Source organism: Molothrus ater, chromosome 4 (genome assembly GCF_012460135.2).
Source record: "Molothrus ater isolate BHLD 08-10-18 breed brown headed cowbird chromosome 4, BPBGC_Mater_1.1, whole genome shotgun sequence".
NCBI lineage: Eukaryota > Metazoa > Chordata > Aves > Passeriformes > Icteridae > Molothrus > Molothrus ater.
In genome coordinates, this window is record NC_050481.2 from 9665999 (window position 1) to 9682995 (window position 16997).

At 41.9% G+C, this 16997-nt stretch overlaps 1 protein-coding gene across 3 annotated transcripts in view; it reads left to right on the plus strand.

The window, feature by feature from the left end:
• The window catches only part of LOC118686161 (bifunctional heparan sulfate N-deacetylase/N-sulfotransferase 4), a 66149-nt gene that overhangs the window by 15986 nt on the left and 33166 nt on the right, over positions 1-16997 (plus strand). The gene's annotated exons all lie outside the window — the stretch shown is intronic.

Genomic DNA, 16997 nt, shown 5'->3' on the forward strand with positions numbered 1-16997 from the left:
CTGCCAGCAGAGCAGTGTCCACACAGGGACACTTGGAGATTCAGAGCTGAGCTCTCACTGGAATCACCTCATTATGCAGGAAAAAACCCAAGTCACCCCCATTACTATCCAGCAGTCAACAACATTGCCAGGCAAACCTTTCCAGCTGTGCTTGGCACAGCAGCCACTCTTCTGTGCTCATTACACAGACGCAGCAGAAAACTCCACATCCAGGGGCTGCAGAAAGAGCTGGATGCTGTTAAAAGCATTCAGAATCATATTTACGTGCTGCTTGCCTTTATCCATCTGAAAACCAACCAGTCCACACTGCTGAATATCTAGACAATAACAAGGAAAAACATCTGCCTGGGATTCAGACCTTTTTAATTGCTTTTTTTTTCAAGCAAGGCATGGTGAGCCTTCTTTCATTCATTATGTTTGAGTCAGGGTACAAAGGGAAGCTTTCATTTTTCCCGCACTTCTCCAGTGCCAAATTAGCAGCCCACTTTCCTCACAAAAACACCAGAAGTGCCACTCACAGGATAAATCCCCTCCTCACCTTACACAATTAATCACCCCACAAACACCAACTACAGGGAGAAATCTTCTGCAGGCACAGGCTCAGAACCAACCTTCTCCTCAAGCTCTCTTCTGGGGACAATATAAAGTTTATCTCCCCCTTTTAGGTGAATGTTTCACACATAAATCCACCCTGCAACTTGAGCACCCACAGATACTCTGTCCTCAACATTATTGATTTCATTTCAAACCTGGCAGAGATTTGTTTCAGGGTATCTCACAAACACTTGCTACACAAATCAGTCTGTTCCTACAGACTGGACATTCTCAGCATACATTAACCCACTGAACAGAATCCTGTTAATGAGCATAACATAATGAGCATAACACTGAAAGCAGAGTGCACTTTGGTTAGCTTACAGAAAAGGGTAATTACAGCCAGTTAGAGAACAATCTCCCAAGTCACTGGGGAAGGAGGCAATTAAGAATCAGCAGACCTGCCTTCACCCTCTAAGGCACAGCAGCTTTGCTTGAGAGGCAAAAATAACTACTTAGGAGGCTGATATTTCAGTGATAGCAAAGCCTTGCCCTGCCTTTGGGAGACGGGGCTGTGGCTGCTCACAGAGAGCAGAGATTTAGGGACTCTCTGCTAGGCTCTCCAAATGTGCCATGCCCACCCAAATCCCTCAGAAATGCTTTAATACCCAGCCAGTCTCCTGATAACAATATTGGCATGTAACAGTAATCAAACAAGTCAACCTGTGCCTGTGTAATTACTTCCTGCAACCTAAATGTTCTTATTCCCTCACAAAGCCATTTCTCAATTAGGTGCCTCAGGGATATATATATATATGTATATATGTATATATATGTGTGTGTGTGTATATATATATATGTGTGTGTGTGTGTGTGTATATATATATATAGACACACACACTTTTATAAAGGGTGGCATCAGCTACAGAAACAGAGATTAGAGAACAGGGTTATTATGGGCTCTGTTTACCACAGAAGATCTCCTAGTCCCTGGTGTTGAAGAAGTTGTGCAAGGTCATGTCTGGCTAAGTAATTAACAGGAACTCAGCAGAGCCACAGAAACCTGTTTTTCCCAGCTTTGTGGAGTTCTATCTTGAGCCTAGCGAGCCTCTGCAAATGAATTTCTCCCTTTCCTGCCTGCCAATATATTATCTCAATGCTTGATTTTCAAAGGCAAAAGAATTCTTCAGTTAATTTGCAGAAACAGTGAATTTGTGCTCTTGTAAATGATCCTGCTCCCCAGCTACATGAGTCCAGTATCACTGGCATCAGTGATTTGGCAAAAAAAACCTGGAAATGTCTTTTTATGCTGTCTCTGGGAGAGCCACACAGAAAAAATACAAAGCTTTCACCTTTAAAGTTTGCTTTTAACTGAGCACAAAGAGGGCTGCATTTCCCAAACAAGGAGCGAGAGCTTGCTGAAGTATTGCTATTTTTCCTGTTGCCATAGTATGAGCCAGTACAATATTTACTCACCCAGGAAGAGCTCCACACAGCCACCAGGGTTTACCAGCACCTTTCACAAATACACCTCCTATTGTTAACCCAAAAGCCCTGCAAGAGCACAGTGCAAGCTAAGGCATTTACCCTTCAATAAATAAAACAAACAAAAAACTACTCTAAATGAAGAAAAAATCTTGAGCTTTTCACTTGGTACCCTCCTCTCAGCTCCAGGATTTAGACTGCAACAAACCTTCTTCCAGGGGAGTCAGGAACTACCTGTTCCCCTGTCTTATCCCACTCTCCCAGCTGGAGCTGATGAGATAATCAAGGAGAAATTGCCTGTCCCAGCACCACCATATCCCAGAGCCCCCTTCTCTAAAAGCTCCATTTCCCCTTTCTGTAACCCCTCTAATTGTCACTATAGGGATGGGAGGATCCTGGGACTTTCTGAGCTGCAGTAAAGTGATGGAGCCATGCTTGGGAATGTAATTTCTGTTAGTGCTGACTGCAGGCCTCCCTTCTCCCTGCAGCCTGTCTGCCTTCTCCTGCTGCCTCCCCCTCTGAGCTCCACTTCCTTCAGTGGAAATAACAATTTGTCTCTGACACCCCCTCACTGCCACAGTCTGCTCTTTATCTTTGACCTTCACCATCATTAAAATGCCTGGAACACTTAAAGCCTGTGAATTCTGGCTCGTTTTAGTGTTTTCAAGACAAAAAATCATGTTGGAGTTGCATCCTTCCTGGCAATTCCAAATTAAAAAGTCCTGGCACAGCAGGGAGCTGAGCTCAACCACTCCATCTCTCCAGCATATGATTATCCTTGATTTTTGTGCAAGGACAGCTGCTTTTGGGTGGAACTACTGGAAATGTCTGGGCCCCGTCACCAGGCATGGCAGCATGGTCAGTCCTGAGATAAAACACTCACCCTGATACCCTTTTAATCATAATAAGCCCCTTGCAGTAAAGTAGCCATGGCCATGGCCAGCCCAGGGAGAAGCTGAGCCCAGGAACCCAGAGCAGAGCCAAGCATTAGTCACTGAGGCTGGGTGACACTTCTGTCACCTTCTGAAGCACTTGAGAGTGACACAATGAAGTGGAGTCTGCAGCTCCCATTTTTGGACAGTCTCAAAGTCCTTAAAAATGAATTCAAAAAGCAGCTGAGAGGCATTACATGAAAACTTTAATAATATTTCTTTAAATGGGAGTGCCTGCTCCATTCTGCTTCATCAGAGATGACAGTTAATTCAGTATTTTCCTTGTTCAGGTCTCTTGAATCACCCAATTCTTTCTGTAATAATTTGAGTGTTGAATACTGCTCAAGTGCCTTGTCAAGACACATCAGACAGAATGTTTCATACTTCTTTTGTTTCAACAGGGCCTGTTCTTTCATTCAGAACTTCAGTAGCAGTGTAGTTAAACACCACAATTCCCTTGGCACCAGCAGAACCTGTATTCTTCTCCTTGGCAGCCTGATGGATTGACTGTCTATCCAAGGACCCTCCTGAATTCTAATAGATTTGGGGTTCTCTCGTCAGCCAGCTTCCCACTCAAAATTAGGTGGTCTTCAGAGTGTTTTATAGAGTCTTGCCAGAAAACACATTCTAGTGGCTCAAATTTTCCACCTCTTGAATTTATTAAACAATTATCTCCCTAGCAAGATTTTCCTCAATGTTTAAAAACTCACTTGGTATTCTTCTGTCGCAGGGAACACACTGGTTTTTGATCTGTAGGGTTCAATTTGGTATTGTTTGTACAAGCAATTAATCTCAGAATAATCTGTTAAACACAGAATTAATCTCAGATGTTTGGGGTTTTTCCCCCAAGGAAAAAAGTCTAATATTCCACAAAACAACAAATGAATTATTTTAAAAAGTGAGATAAATCATCCTTCATTCTGGCTATAAGAACTCAAGAGAACTTCATTTTGAAAAGCATTTTAAAATTTGATGTTTTTAAAAACATCACAATCCTTTTAATAATATAGAAATGGCAGGTCTTCCAGGTCAAATTCAGATTTCTGGTGCTCACATCCTGTGCCAAGCTGACTTGTGTCACATTGCTCTTCTACACTTGCACTGATTTCCTGGATTTGTACTCATTTCTTGAATCCTTTCTCCAAACCAATTCTGAAGTCATAGGTTATATCAAAATGGAATATATTTCCAGGATACACGTGGTACTCTATTTAATTTAGCCTCACTTAGGGAATCCACAGGAGCCAAAAAACACATCTGCTTAATATCAGCCCCTCCAGAGACCTGCATTAACCTGAGCTTTAAAACAACACATATTAGTTAAAAAGGAGCCCTAGCAGCTGCTTCCTGCACAGAAAACAACACTCTGCAATGATGGAATGGCCTTGTAGAAGAGCCAGGCAGTGCAGACTGCAAGAGCAGTCATAATTATTGCCTTAAAAGCACTTGAAGCAGCAATAAACACATTAGCAGGAGCCCATCCATAATGCAGCTCCTTCAGGAGCAGCGTTACTTAAGTGACTTTAAATAAGCCTTTGTCATCCAAATGGGAGCAGGAGGAACACTTGGAGCAAAAGCTCAATTTAGCACTCTTGGCATTATTCAAATGATGTGCAAGTGGCAGTGCCCAGGAAAAGGGTGGAGAGGGAGGGATGGACAAACAGGTGAGAAACTGAGAAAATCTCCCAGAGAAAATGAGAAATTTGAGACTCCAATTACTTAGCAATAATTAACCATGAGTTTTCTGTCAACCTCTGTGTCACAATGAAGTATAAAACCAAATATTTGACTATGTCTGGCTTCAAATCCTTAGACATATCCACCCACCTCTATAGCTTTACATACATATCGTCACAGAAATTAAGTCTTAAAGTCTTTGTCTTTTCTGTGAATATGGCCAAAGATCCCTTCAGTAACTGCTTTTACTCCCAGTGTTCTACACCTCCACCTGTCTTCTTTCCATCCAGGCAGAAAAAAAACCCAACAAAGTACTACAGAGTTTTTTTCACCTCATGGGAAATTCTAATATAAGACTATTTAGTAATTTAACTTTGTCATTTTGTGTCAACAAAATTTCTAATGTTAAATATGGTAATTTATAACTTAAATAGTCACACCCATTTTAGAGATAATATCTTAAGATATAAAGTTAAGTTAGTTAACAATTTCTCTCCAGAAATGTCAGGGAGAAAACAAAACCATTTTTATTCAATTCCATTAAGAATTTAATTTTCAGTACTTACAAGAAAATTAAAGGACAAGCTAATAAGAATTTCCTGCAAACCAGTGTATTAGTTAAAACACTTCATGGCTTTCTTTAGGAAACAAAGCCATTGATCAAGTATTTTTTTCCTCTTCAGAAGCACAAATTTTAAACGTCCTTTACCAAGCCATGAAAATTTTCTCTAAATATTTGTAAGCCTTCCTCTTGTCTGTGTTTCTGTTCTTTCTGCTAAGTACCAGCACTTTCTTAGTCTGCTGTTCCCATTTCTCATCCAGACAACACGCAAACACAAGTGGGATCTGTGGTGTGGGACACACTCAGCTTCTCTGGCACATCACATCCCTGCTATTTTTAATAATTCTGCCTGGTAAAGGATGAATCCCTTATGTCAGAGTTTAATTTTTTAATGGATGCCATCATTTAATTTGAATTTTAGCATTTAGTTTTGAAAAAACACAAACTAAATCTATTAAATCTAATACCACCTTCCCAATACTTTCTGATCAAGATATGGAAAAATTCAAAGTGTTAAAGGTTAGGATTTTAATTTTCCTTCCATCCTACTTCTTTAGCCATTTATCCCTATACTTATAAATGGGTGGAAAATCCTTCTAAAATGGCAAAGTGACAAGGCAGAGGAAAATGAAGTTTATATTCCTGTTACTTGATCAACATGGATTGCTCCAGTGAAACAGCTTCCCGTGGCAAAATGTTGATTTATGAAATGCACAATGTTTCACTGGAATATGATTCAAACTAAATTGTGTTCTGCCAGCTCATCTGCTCTGGCAGACTAAAGGAAAAGGGGGCAGTTCATAGAATATTAAAAAAATAAACTCAAAAGATCATAATTAAATGTAGCTTTGGAATTGCTGATCTTCCAGAAATTAAAAAATGCAAGTAATTCACACTTGCTGAGACACTCCTTTAATACAAGAATTTCCCAGGAAATGGATATTTCAGGTTTTTGTTGCCTCTTCATTTTAGTTAAAAGACAAAATTATTAACATAGCTTTTACATTACATATTAAATCTAAAATAGCAACACTGAGGCAATTCCTAAAAGTTGTCTCAATATTTCACTTGAACTGCTGGGATTGAATCAGACTCCACTAAAACCATTGGCTTCAGCACCTGTGTGTTTTTCACCCCAAAACATCAGCCCTTCTAGTAAAAAATGGTATAAAAAATGATGGAATTCACATTTTTGACAGCAGACTGTATTTGCCTGCCTGGCCCAAACCTGATGAAATACTGGCTCTTCAAGCTGTCAGTGATTCTTGATAGCACAAGTGCTTTTTTTGGTGGAGACCCAATTGTTCTTCGAGGGCAGCAAGTTGTACCTGGGAAAAAGCAGCCTGGTGAAGAGCAGGACAAGGGAGACAGGCTCAGGGGATGAGGATCAAAGTGCTTTGTCCATTTTCCAGTAATATTTAATCCCTGAGGGTCACAAGACTGGAGACCTCCTTTGTAATAATATTTACTGTAGGTTTTTCAACAAATTAGCACACATGTTTGGGAATTAATTGAATATACATGCATAAATAAGCATTAATCTATATGAATCTACAATTAATAGAGATTAAATACTCTATAATCTTATTAATTTAGGAGTTCCAGGGACAAGTGTGAACTGCTGAGGCTATGCTCTGCATGGTTAATAGTAACAATAATAACAACAATAATGCATTACATTTAAAAAATAGGTTCATCTGTAGAATGTGAATTCTTTAATAAAAAAGCTCTGCATGTCTTTTCCTAGTAACATATCCCAAGATTTATGTGCATCATAAACAAACATGTCTGTGGTATTATCAAGTGTAATTCCTCTGTATTTGTTATTAGGAAAGGGAATATGGTTTCCCATATGCTTTCCCTCTTATTTCTGCTGTATCTGGGCACAGGCTCCCAGTACATTATCAGGAAACAAAACCCACCCATCCCTGCTGTAAATATTGCAAGGTGAGTGTTAAAGACCAGAGGCAATTTTGGGCAGGAAACCTGTGCCTGGGAAGAGCCCACTGTAGGATGGTTAAAACCACCTTTCTGTCTTCAACTGCTCAAAGCCAGCTGAGATTGCACCCACAGAAATATTCTGGATTATTCATTTCACTGGTGACCTAACACATGGGTGTGCTGAACCCCAGCAGAGCAGAGAGGGGGCAAACAAGGGGAATGCACAGCTCAAAGGAGAGCCTGAGGTGTAAGGAAGGTTTTCCACTATGGAAAAAAAGCACACAGCTTTTAGCTCTTTCTCATTTTACAGCTGCAAATTATATCCAGGCTCTGGATGTACACCTTGCCAAATAGACCTGTTGGGCTAGCAGAGCATTACCCAAGCAAAGCCTGTCACAGCAATTCAGTATTTGTCATTTCTAAACAGCTATTCCCATATAATATAAAATTATGGCATTACCCTTCAGCTGTGAGAGTAACAGAATCTCTCACTTCAGAAATGAGTGGAAATTTAGTGTAACAACTATAATTAAAAGCTTGATAGTTTGTGGAACATATTTTTCCCAGTTTAATGATCCTGTGTTACATTAATTCCTACTTTACACTGTAAGTAGCTACAGTTTTCAATGGGAATATTTAAGAGGGAAAAGTGCTGCCTTTAATGATTAAGATCAAAAGCAAGTAGATTTAAAAGTTAACTGCCTCAGCCACTTTCTGGCTGCCACCAAAATGCATATGAATGGCTCTGAAACAGCAATCTGTTGTAAGCAAAAACCAAACCTTCCCCCCCAACCTTTCTGTCCCAATTTAGCACTCTTGGCATTATTCAAATGATGTGCATTGTCTTTTTTAAGACAATGCCATGCAAGTATTCCATGTGCTGGTGAGATCAGCTCTCCTCCCTGTTCCCACGTGCTGGAGACCTATCACCACAAGGGCTCACAACCAGGGTGCTCCTGGATGTGAATTCAGAGAAAAGCCATGAGTTTCAACTATTAGGAGACTTAGGAAAGGATCACAAACACTGATTTTTCACTGGGTTATTATTGCCATCAGCCATTATTACTCTTGGAAGACATACTGCTCCTCTAGGATGTGCTCAGGGAGCTTGGGAGCAGCTGGCTTTCTGTGGGCACTCACACAGAATCACAGAATAATGAGGCTGGAAGAGACCTCTAAGATCATCGAGTCCAACCTATGCCCTAACACCTCAACTAGACTATAGCACCAAGTGCCATGTCCAGTCTTTTTTTAAACACATCCAGGGATGGTGATTCTACCACCTCCCTGGGAAGAGCATTCCAGTACACATAGAAAAAGGCTGGAAAAACCATGTAGAAGGGCTTCCTGTTAGCAGGAGTTTCCTCCCTAGGAAGCTACCGCAAGGACTGAAAGATTCCATCACTTTTCCACAATTACATTGCACCACTTGAATGTCTCAAGGTGCAGGTTTGAGTTTTTTGCCAGGTTCTATTCCAGAGTGATCTGAGGAACAGCAGTACTTCAGTTTTTCTCTGAGTGTAATTTTCCCACATATGGGAAGGTGTGGTGATACTTTTGAACATGAAACATTTCCTTTGACTGTTAAAGAGATTTGTTCTCAATTTTACCTGAAATCACCTAGTTTTATGAAGAAGTAGCCTACTGAAAGTTCTGCAATGGTTCATTTCAAATGTGCCAGCCTCAGTTGGTGGTCTGGGTTGATTTTGTTGGACAACATACTGGCCTTTCATGTTTCTGTTCAAGAGAACTGAGTGGAAGTGTAACATGGGCATTGCCATTTAACTTTGGATCTTCCAGCCTCCTCCTCTGGACAGCTCACTATGCTGTCTTCATGCTGGGAAGGATAATAAAGCAGTGGTAAGCAGGAGGATTTTCTGGGATGGAGGGATTTTAAACCTATCCTGGAGGACAATAAAGGCTTTAGCTCCCTCTGCACCGAACCTGATGGAGCAGGGGGTGGCAGAAGCACTCTGATCTCTGGTGAAAGAGATGCAGTGAGAACGTTTGCCTGGAAATTCCCTTTTCGTTCCACAGAAACATCCGATTCTAGTTATCAAAACACTGAAGCCAGCTCCCTGGATAATGGAAGGCAGCATCACAAAGAAGGAAGAAAGGTCAGAGAAGTTAAGCTCTGCCAGACAAGTATCAAGCATCTCAAAAATTTTAAAAAGCAACACTTAATCCTAGTGGTTTTTAAAGCACACCCTTACTCATCAAGATTCTGCAAAATGAAAGTTTCACAATAACCAAGGAAAACAGTTCTCCAGACTTCCCTGGATGCTGATTTTTATGGAGAGGGTGGGCAATGGGCAGACTCACACAGGGAAAAGCCCCAAACATGGAGGCACTCTCTTAAAGCCACAGGACACATCCATCCTTGTGCCAGCACGCCCATTCTGAGCCCTGAAGGACACACCTCAGTTCAGGATGTATCACCTGCTCCAATCTCTCCTCTATGATTGAATGTGTGCAGAAAAAAACCCCTTAATTCCCCACCACAAAGCATATACAGCAGGTAGTTTTTGAGCAGTAAATTTAAGGCAGGGATTTGACATTGCTGGTAGGTGCTCAGAATTTTGAGATGAATGTACATGATGAGAACTTGAAGAAAGTTTTATTTTTGTGACAAGCTATCCAAGTGAATGATTTCCAAGGGCAGTGAAGGAACAGAAAACCACTCTGATTAAACCTTAGTAGATCCAAGTCCATAAATTAAAGAAGATAAATAAGGTAGCCTCCATTAGTCTGGCCTTTAAATAATTTATAGCAACTGAGTACCCACCTGTAACAGATTGTAGAGCTTATTTGTAATTTTTTTTTTTTTTTTTGCTTAAGAAAACAAGTCTGAAGCACCAAAACACAAGAAAAAGAAAGAATATACAACTCAACAAAAAGGCAGTTGTTGCTGTTACTTGTCTTTTACCCTATATTTGTACTGCGCCAAGGAGAGAGAGAGACTTTGATCCTTTTTTTTGGGCATGGCCTAATCATGACCTGAGCTAACTAATGAGCAGTGTGGGTTTTAGGTGGATGACATGCAGCACAGTGACTGACACCAGCACAGTTTTCTGCCACAGGACCACTATGGCTCAGCAACCATTTTTTATTAACGTACTACCTTAGACCTTGATGTTGTCCCTTGTAAAGTCTTGAGATAGTTTTGCCATTCAATTTGTATTTTAGGGATTAATTTTGTGATTGATCAGAGCTGACATGAGGACTCTGTCCCTGCCTTTTGGGCCTCTTTCTTGGGAGCTCTACAGTGGAATTAGAGAGAGACAAACCCCACCTGCCTTGTGCAGATTGGATATGGGGAAATAGAGCATCTCTTCTTTATTTCATGGAGCTGTTGTGCTGGCCAGGCTGAACTGCAGCCACAGGGAGCAGAGCCACTGAAATCAAAACAAGCATTCCTGATCACATTGTTTCAAAAACTGGACCAATAATCCTTGATCTCCCACTGGCAGATTGCCTTCCCCTGATTCCCCTGCCTGAAGAGCCGTTCCTCAAGAGATTTCTATCACTGGAGATGCTTAAGCTTCTCAAAAGTCAGAACTGATAAGAAATAATCTCTAAACCCCCTCGCTGCTCTGCTCCAAGTGCCACCAGCTCCTGGCCCTGCTGCATGGACCTGCAGGGAGGGATCCTGCTCAGCCCTGGGCTTGTGCCAGCAGCTCCCCACAGCCCAGGGGATTGCCCCCTGCTCTCAGCTTGGGCACAGGCTGGCTTTTCCTCTCCAGCACTTGGCAGCACATTTGGTTAGTATTCCTAGAAAATCCTTCAGCATCAGCAGTGATTGATACTGGAGACCCTCAGTGCTGCCCCAAACAGGCTGTAAATCTTCTCTCTTCTGACACAGAGCAGCAATCACTGCTGGCAGGGAGCCACTGCAGCCACTCCCTGCTCTTGCAGCTCCTGCAGCAGCTCCTGTGGATGCTCCCAGCCAGGCCTAATGCCTTTGATCCTCCCCAGAATGAGAGCAATTGCCTTAACTCATCTGTGTGGCCCTGTTAAAATAAACCCTGCTTCTTAGTCATGCTCCCCATTTTCCATTCATACTTTCTGCCCTGTTAGACTGTCCCCCTGCTCTTCATTTGAGTTTTTTGCTGCTAGATGCTCTAACAAGGCCAGGAATTCCTTTTTCCAAGAAGAGAGACTGGATGATTGCCATGGATATTTTTATGTATGTGTGCACCCACACTTGAGCAGTTGGTCAGGGTGCTCTCATTGCCAGGCTGTGTCACACTCAGCATCATCTCTTCTAATACTAAATCAAGAGCCACCTCCTGAGTTCTCAGGGATGTTATTCACCACTTAGTCATCAGCAAGTAGTAAATTTGCTGCAGGATCCCCCCATTCATCTCCTTCTGCTGCAACTGGTTGAACCTCTACTGGGACAGATGCACTCCTCGAGGTCAAATTAAATGCAGGTAGGCTCCTGACAGTTTTCTGACTTCAGGACAGAGTTACAGCACAGCAGCAGAAACAGATCTGATAAAGTGGGTTATTCCATTCAAGAAGTAAAAACATCTTTTTTCCTGTTTCCAATAAACATACTACACAAGTATTTGCAAATCATCACCTGTTTCTTGCTTCAAAGAAACCCACCTATCCTGTCAGGCCTCACACAAAGGCAGCAAACTCCAGGGAAATGCTGAACAGGCTCAGGTAATAGCTCTACAATGAAAAATAGATCTGCAGCCAGAGCTGGCTGTGTTCAGCCCCAGCTGAGAGCTCCCTGTTAATTATTTATATGGCACTATGGATTAGCAGGCTGCTTCACAGGAATAAAAACAGAAGGAAATGCAGTCCCAGCCCTAGGGAAGGCAGGGCCAAAGCCCTGGCTGTGCCCAGTGCTCTGCAGCCAGCACTGGGAGTGGCACCATTTGCAGGAAGGAGTGGGTGAGAAGCGTCTCCAGGTCTGTGAGGTTTGGCAGTTTCCCTCTGATCCAGGCCCTGCAATTCCAGTCAGGTTTGGCATAGGGTACAGGACAAGTGATTTCAAAATCCCATTAAAGATTTTACTAACACCAATGCCTGAACTGCTTTCAAACTCTAGCCACTAAGTCAATAATGTGGATTCTTGCTAATTCCTACACTCTGGTATTATCTGCTATAAGCATGGGAAGTGGGCTAAAATCCTCAGCACACAGAAATCATCAACTCAGCTTCCCTGGGCTTAAAAATTCCTCAGCAAGCTGAGTTTTAACAAGTGCAGATACAGCTGAGTTGATTGTCCCCCTTATGACAGAAATTTATGGTCCAATCTCAAAGCTGAAAATAAGGAACTTAAAATCCTGGTCTTGCAGTGACCCCATCAGTAATGTCAGGCTAGACATCACTTTTTTACTGACAGCTTTCCTGTCAGAAAAGAGCAGTGGCTAGTTATTTCACACCTTCCTTACAGTCATTACTATGATTTTAACTGTGTTGTGGTATTCCTATCAATTCCAATTCCACCAGCTTTGAAAATTGCCAAGACCACAGCACGCTTAGTCAGATTTTTTTATCCTAGCATAGATTTCAGGGAGGGAGCAAGAGCAGGAAGAGGCAATCAGAAAATCACATCCTGACAGCAGCTGCTTGCAGTGCAATGAAATATTGCTGGAAGTACTCTTTGCTTTTTCTTTTTTCCTTCCAAAAAATTTCAGCTGGAAATTTAGAGTAAAAACTATTACTTTGTAGCCCTCCAGCTTTGCACAGACCAGCAGAAAATTGCTGCACAGAACAGCTTGGGAATGAACCACAGGGCTATGTAGCTGCACAAACATTAAGGACATGTTAGGGACAAAAATGAATAAATGCATTAAAAAGTTGTTATTAATACCATGTTCTTGGTATTAATAACAACTATGTGCCACAGAAGCCTGAGAAAACTGTCTGGAAGTGAAAAAACAATTTTGGTTGGAAGGAATTTCTGGAGGTGATCTAATCTAAGCCCCAGCTCAAAGCAGAGGTAATGTTAAAGTTATGTATGTGCAAATATTTGCACGTATTTTCTGCCCACAGTATAGATAAATAAAAAGTATTGTGTATATGGTGAGCATATCCATATTTTATACACACACACCAAAGAGCAGAAACCTGCAGCAGTGCAATCACTATCCAGCACTAGGATCTGCTCCCAAATGAATAACGACTTTGAGTAATGGCAAGAGAGCCCATTTTTGGCAAGACTCTCAGTCATACCCCTCAGAAGGCGATGGGACAGTGTAACCTTGGCCAGCACCCCTGGGAAGCCAGGCACTGGCACATCCTCCTGTGCCAGAAACACTTCCTCAAACAGTCTGTACAAGTCAAATAACTCAGGATGACAGCAAATTACAGATACACTGCAAAGCAGGGATATCCAACTTCCCCTCCTTGCCTAGATCTCCTTCCAGACTGAGTGAAGAACTTCCTCACCTGCCTTACCCATTGTGCATCCTCACCAGGAGACTGTGCAGTAAATTGGGATGGGGTTTCCTTAGGCAGCTCTCCCTCGTGGAATGCCCCAGAGCACCACAACCACACAGATCCTGCCATGGACCTCCAAGATCTGGAGGTTTTGCTGCTTCCCAAAATTCACATTCACAGCATTGTCTCTGGAAGGGCACATGTATGAGCAGGAGCCCTAATGAAATGCCAGGCTGGCTGCTCCACGCTGGGGAAATGTTCAGTCCTGCAAATCTTATATTCCTCCTGTGCTTTTCCTGATGCTCTCAGTTTCTGGCAATGTTCCTGAGACACCTCTGAGTGTCAGGAGTTTGGTTCTACTTTGCAGAAATAATGTTTAGAGGTGTCATAAAGATGTTCTGACAGCTGCAGTTTTCAAGCTAAACAATGTCTACATCTCAGAGACTTTCAGGATTTTTCCTCCAAAACAAGACTAAGTTTTCACCAGCTGATCTCACAAGCACTGATCCTTTCTTTCCCAAGAGCCTTTCTTGTCTCTAATGCTGTTACCTGCTGTGGGAACAGAATGAAAGGCATATGAAACAATACTGGCTAATAGAATACTAGAAGAAGGACAAGGATCTGTGCATCAATTCCCATAATGAATCCTTTTTTGGTTTAACTGAAGTTCCAGCGAGCACCAGTCCCTGTCTGTGCAGTTGCACACACACCAGCCCACAGCTGCATGTACATCTGTCTCCCTACAAACAGCCCCAACATGGAGCCCCAATATCTGCCTCACTTTCCCCAATAAAAATATGAGATTCCATTGTGCTAGCTCAATCCATGTGACATCTGTCCCCCTCACCCCAAACACCACTGCCCATGCAAGGAAGGGCTCGTGCTTTAGCAGCTCTATTGATCCACTCAGACCTTCGGGTGGGGAGGAAAACCTCTTTAATTACTTTGGCTGATTTTCAAGTTCTGTTTTGCCTTAACAATGTCTTCAGAAATCCAGTATGCATTTTAGCATTGTTATCGCTTCACTTAGATTTGGAGTTTTGCTCCCCAGAGAGGCACCTTCTACCTCAGCCTGGCCAGCCCATGCTTGGCATCAAAATCACACAGTGTCATTCATTTGCCTTCTCTTAGGATTTGATAACTTCTACACTTCCCTCAGCCAGAGGTGTTTTGACCTTTAATTAAAAGGAAAATTTGTTGTCTTCCACTCAGAAGGCAGCAAATAATGAACTCATTAAAATGAGGTTACTGTTCAGGCCTTAGAGCAATAAGAGCCAAAGTCTCATTAGCAGCTAACAATCCAGAACATAGCACGTAAATAAACCTAATTTGGCAGAGCAAAATGCCTTGGTGCATTAAATTTGAGCAGAATCAAATGTTTACAGTCAATGATGTCTGGGGCATGAAGTTTTAATGTACTTAATGAAGGAAAGCAAATTGCTTCTTATTAGGCATGAAATATTCCTGCAGAAATCGCCCCAAAAAGTTTATTATGTAAATGAGGGATAGAGTTAGAATTAACAAGGACATAGCAGGGAAATATCAACTTCTTCCTAATAGACGCACCAGTTATGAGGAATAAAGACACAGCAACTTCAAATTTAGAAAAGGTAATTATATGGATTAATGTAAAAAGCTACTGAATGCAATATAATGAAGAAACTGTATTTTGTGAGTGTCAGAGAAAAGCTTCACTGACAAAGCAAAGAATCAATTAATCAAGTTAAATCCGTGAGTTTTGAGAGATTCCAGGCAATTAAGGGCTTGTATTTGAAAGTGCAGCTTAGATTACCTTAAAAAAAGCCCTGTCTTTGCTTAGCCAGGCACAGAGACGTGCCTGTTTGTCCCTGCACTGTGTGCTCCGTGGCTCTTTCCCTGGAAAGTGATAATTAGTAAGCATGATCTATTCAGCTGTCCAAAAATAACCACCTGTGGTTCAACAGGGAATGCTGGTTTTACTTCCACAGGCATGCAGTGGCGACAGGGGTGGGATGGAGGGCACTGAGCCCCCAGGGAAGGGGGGGATACCTGTGAAGCCAAGGACAGCAGGCAGAGTGGGAATAGCTGTGTGGCACCTGGCCTTGGAAAGGGAACAGCTTTCCAGCTGTTAAAATTCAATAGCCCTTCTCCATCTTGCAGAGCCTTCAGAATCAAATAAAATAAATACCTTCTGCCTCCCATGGAGCCCGTGCAAATCCCAGGAAGGTTTCTGGCCCTGGGTGCCAGGGATATGCAGCTTCTGCACTCTTTCATTAAAGATAGGGAAGGCAGACCCTAATCACCTAAAAAGTTGTTCCATATTAAGGGTGTGGAATAAATGAGTGCCCTTCCTCCACACAGACAAGCAGTGACAAAATGAGTTTGGACTGCCTTAGCTGACAATATCTTCTTAGCATTAAAAGGAGGGGAGGTCATGACAGCAAAATTGAGCTGCATATTATATAAATTAATATGCATATATGGAAATTGAAATGGCAAGAAAAAAGCCTTTAGGACTAAGCCAAAGCCAGTTTGAGTGACAGATTTGCCCTTTAGACAGAGGAAAAAGCTTGACACGCTGCAGGTTCCAGGATTTACATCTTAATCCTCGCTCTGTGTTTTTAATGAGCCTGGCTGGGCTGGAAGGCTCTGCCTATCCTGCAGCTCTGTCATCTTGCTGAGATGTGAGGGGAGCAGGAGAGGAGCCCAGGTGATGAAATGATGTTTGTTCCCTGCCCCTTCTCCTACTGCACCTTAAGTGATGATAATTTCTCAAGATGTTCTTCCCTCAAAGGAAAATTAAATTGATTTTGCTCAGCCCATCAGTCTTTCTCAACATATCTAAAAGGCTCTAGATAGCTTGGAAAGTTATCTTCTAAGATATAACAACTCTGATTCTACGCTTCTGACTTTAATGGTGTCAATTTAGTGGTGGTTTTTACCAGCTGGGGAATTTCCTCAATGTCTCAGCTAACAGTGGTGTTCATCTCTGAGGTTTTGCATTTTAGTGAATGTTTACTTGTTATACATTGTGTAAATATAGTCCCACATGTGAAATTGTCACAGGATTGAAATAATCAACTTACTAAATGTCTGGCAAAATAGGCTGGAAACCATACAACCACCTTAATATTTAATGCCAAAGCACAAGATTTACTGTCATAAGATTGCTGTATTTCCTTCAGCAAGGAGAGGAATTTGCTTGGTGACTGTTGCAGCTGAGAAACACCATCTCAATTTTACATCTTCCTTGCCACCCTAAGCATGTTTCTATTTTAAAAAATCAAGGCAGATGCACCCTGCCTGGAAGTCTCTTGTATTACACTCACACACCTCAGCTGCTTAAACCCTGCTTTCATGGTTTATCCTGCACTGGAGATACTTTTGGGTTCTGGTCCCAAGTAGGGGGTGCTGGTCCTTGCTTAAATTAAATCAAAAAACTATTTTCCTGCCAAGTTAAGTGAAATTACAACCGCACAGAATGTAAT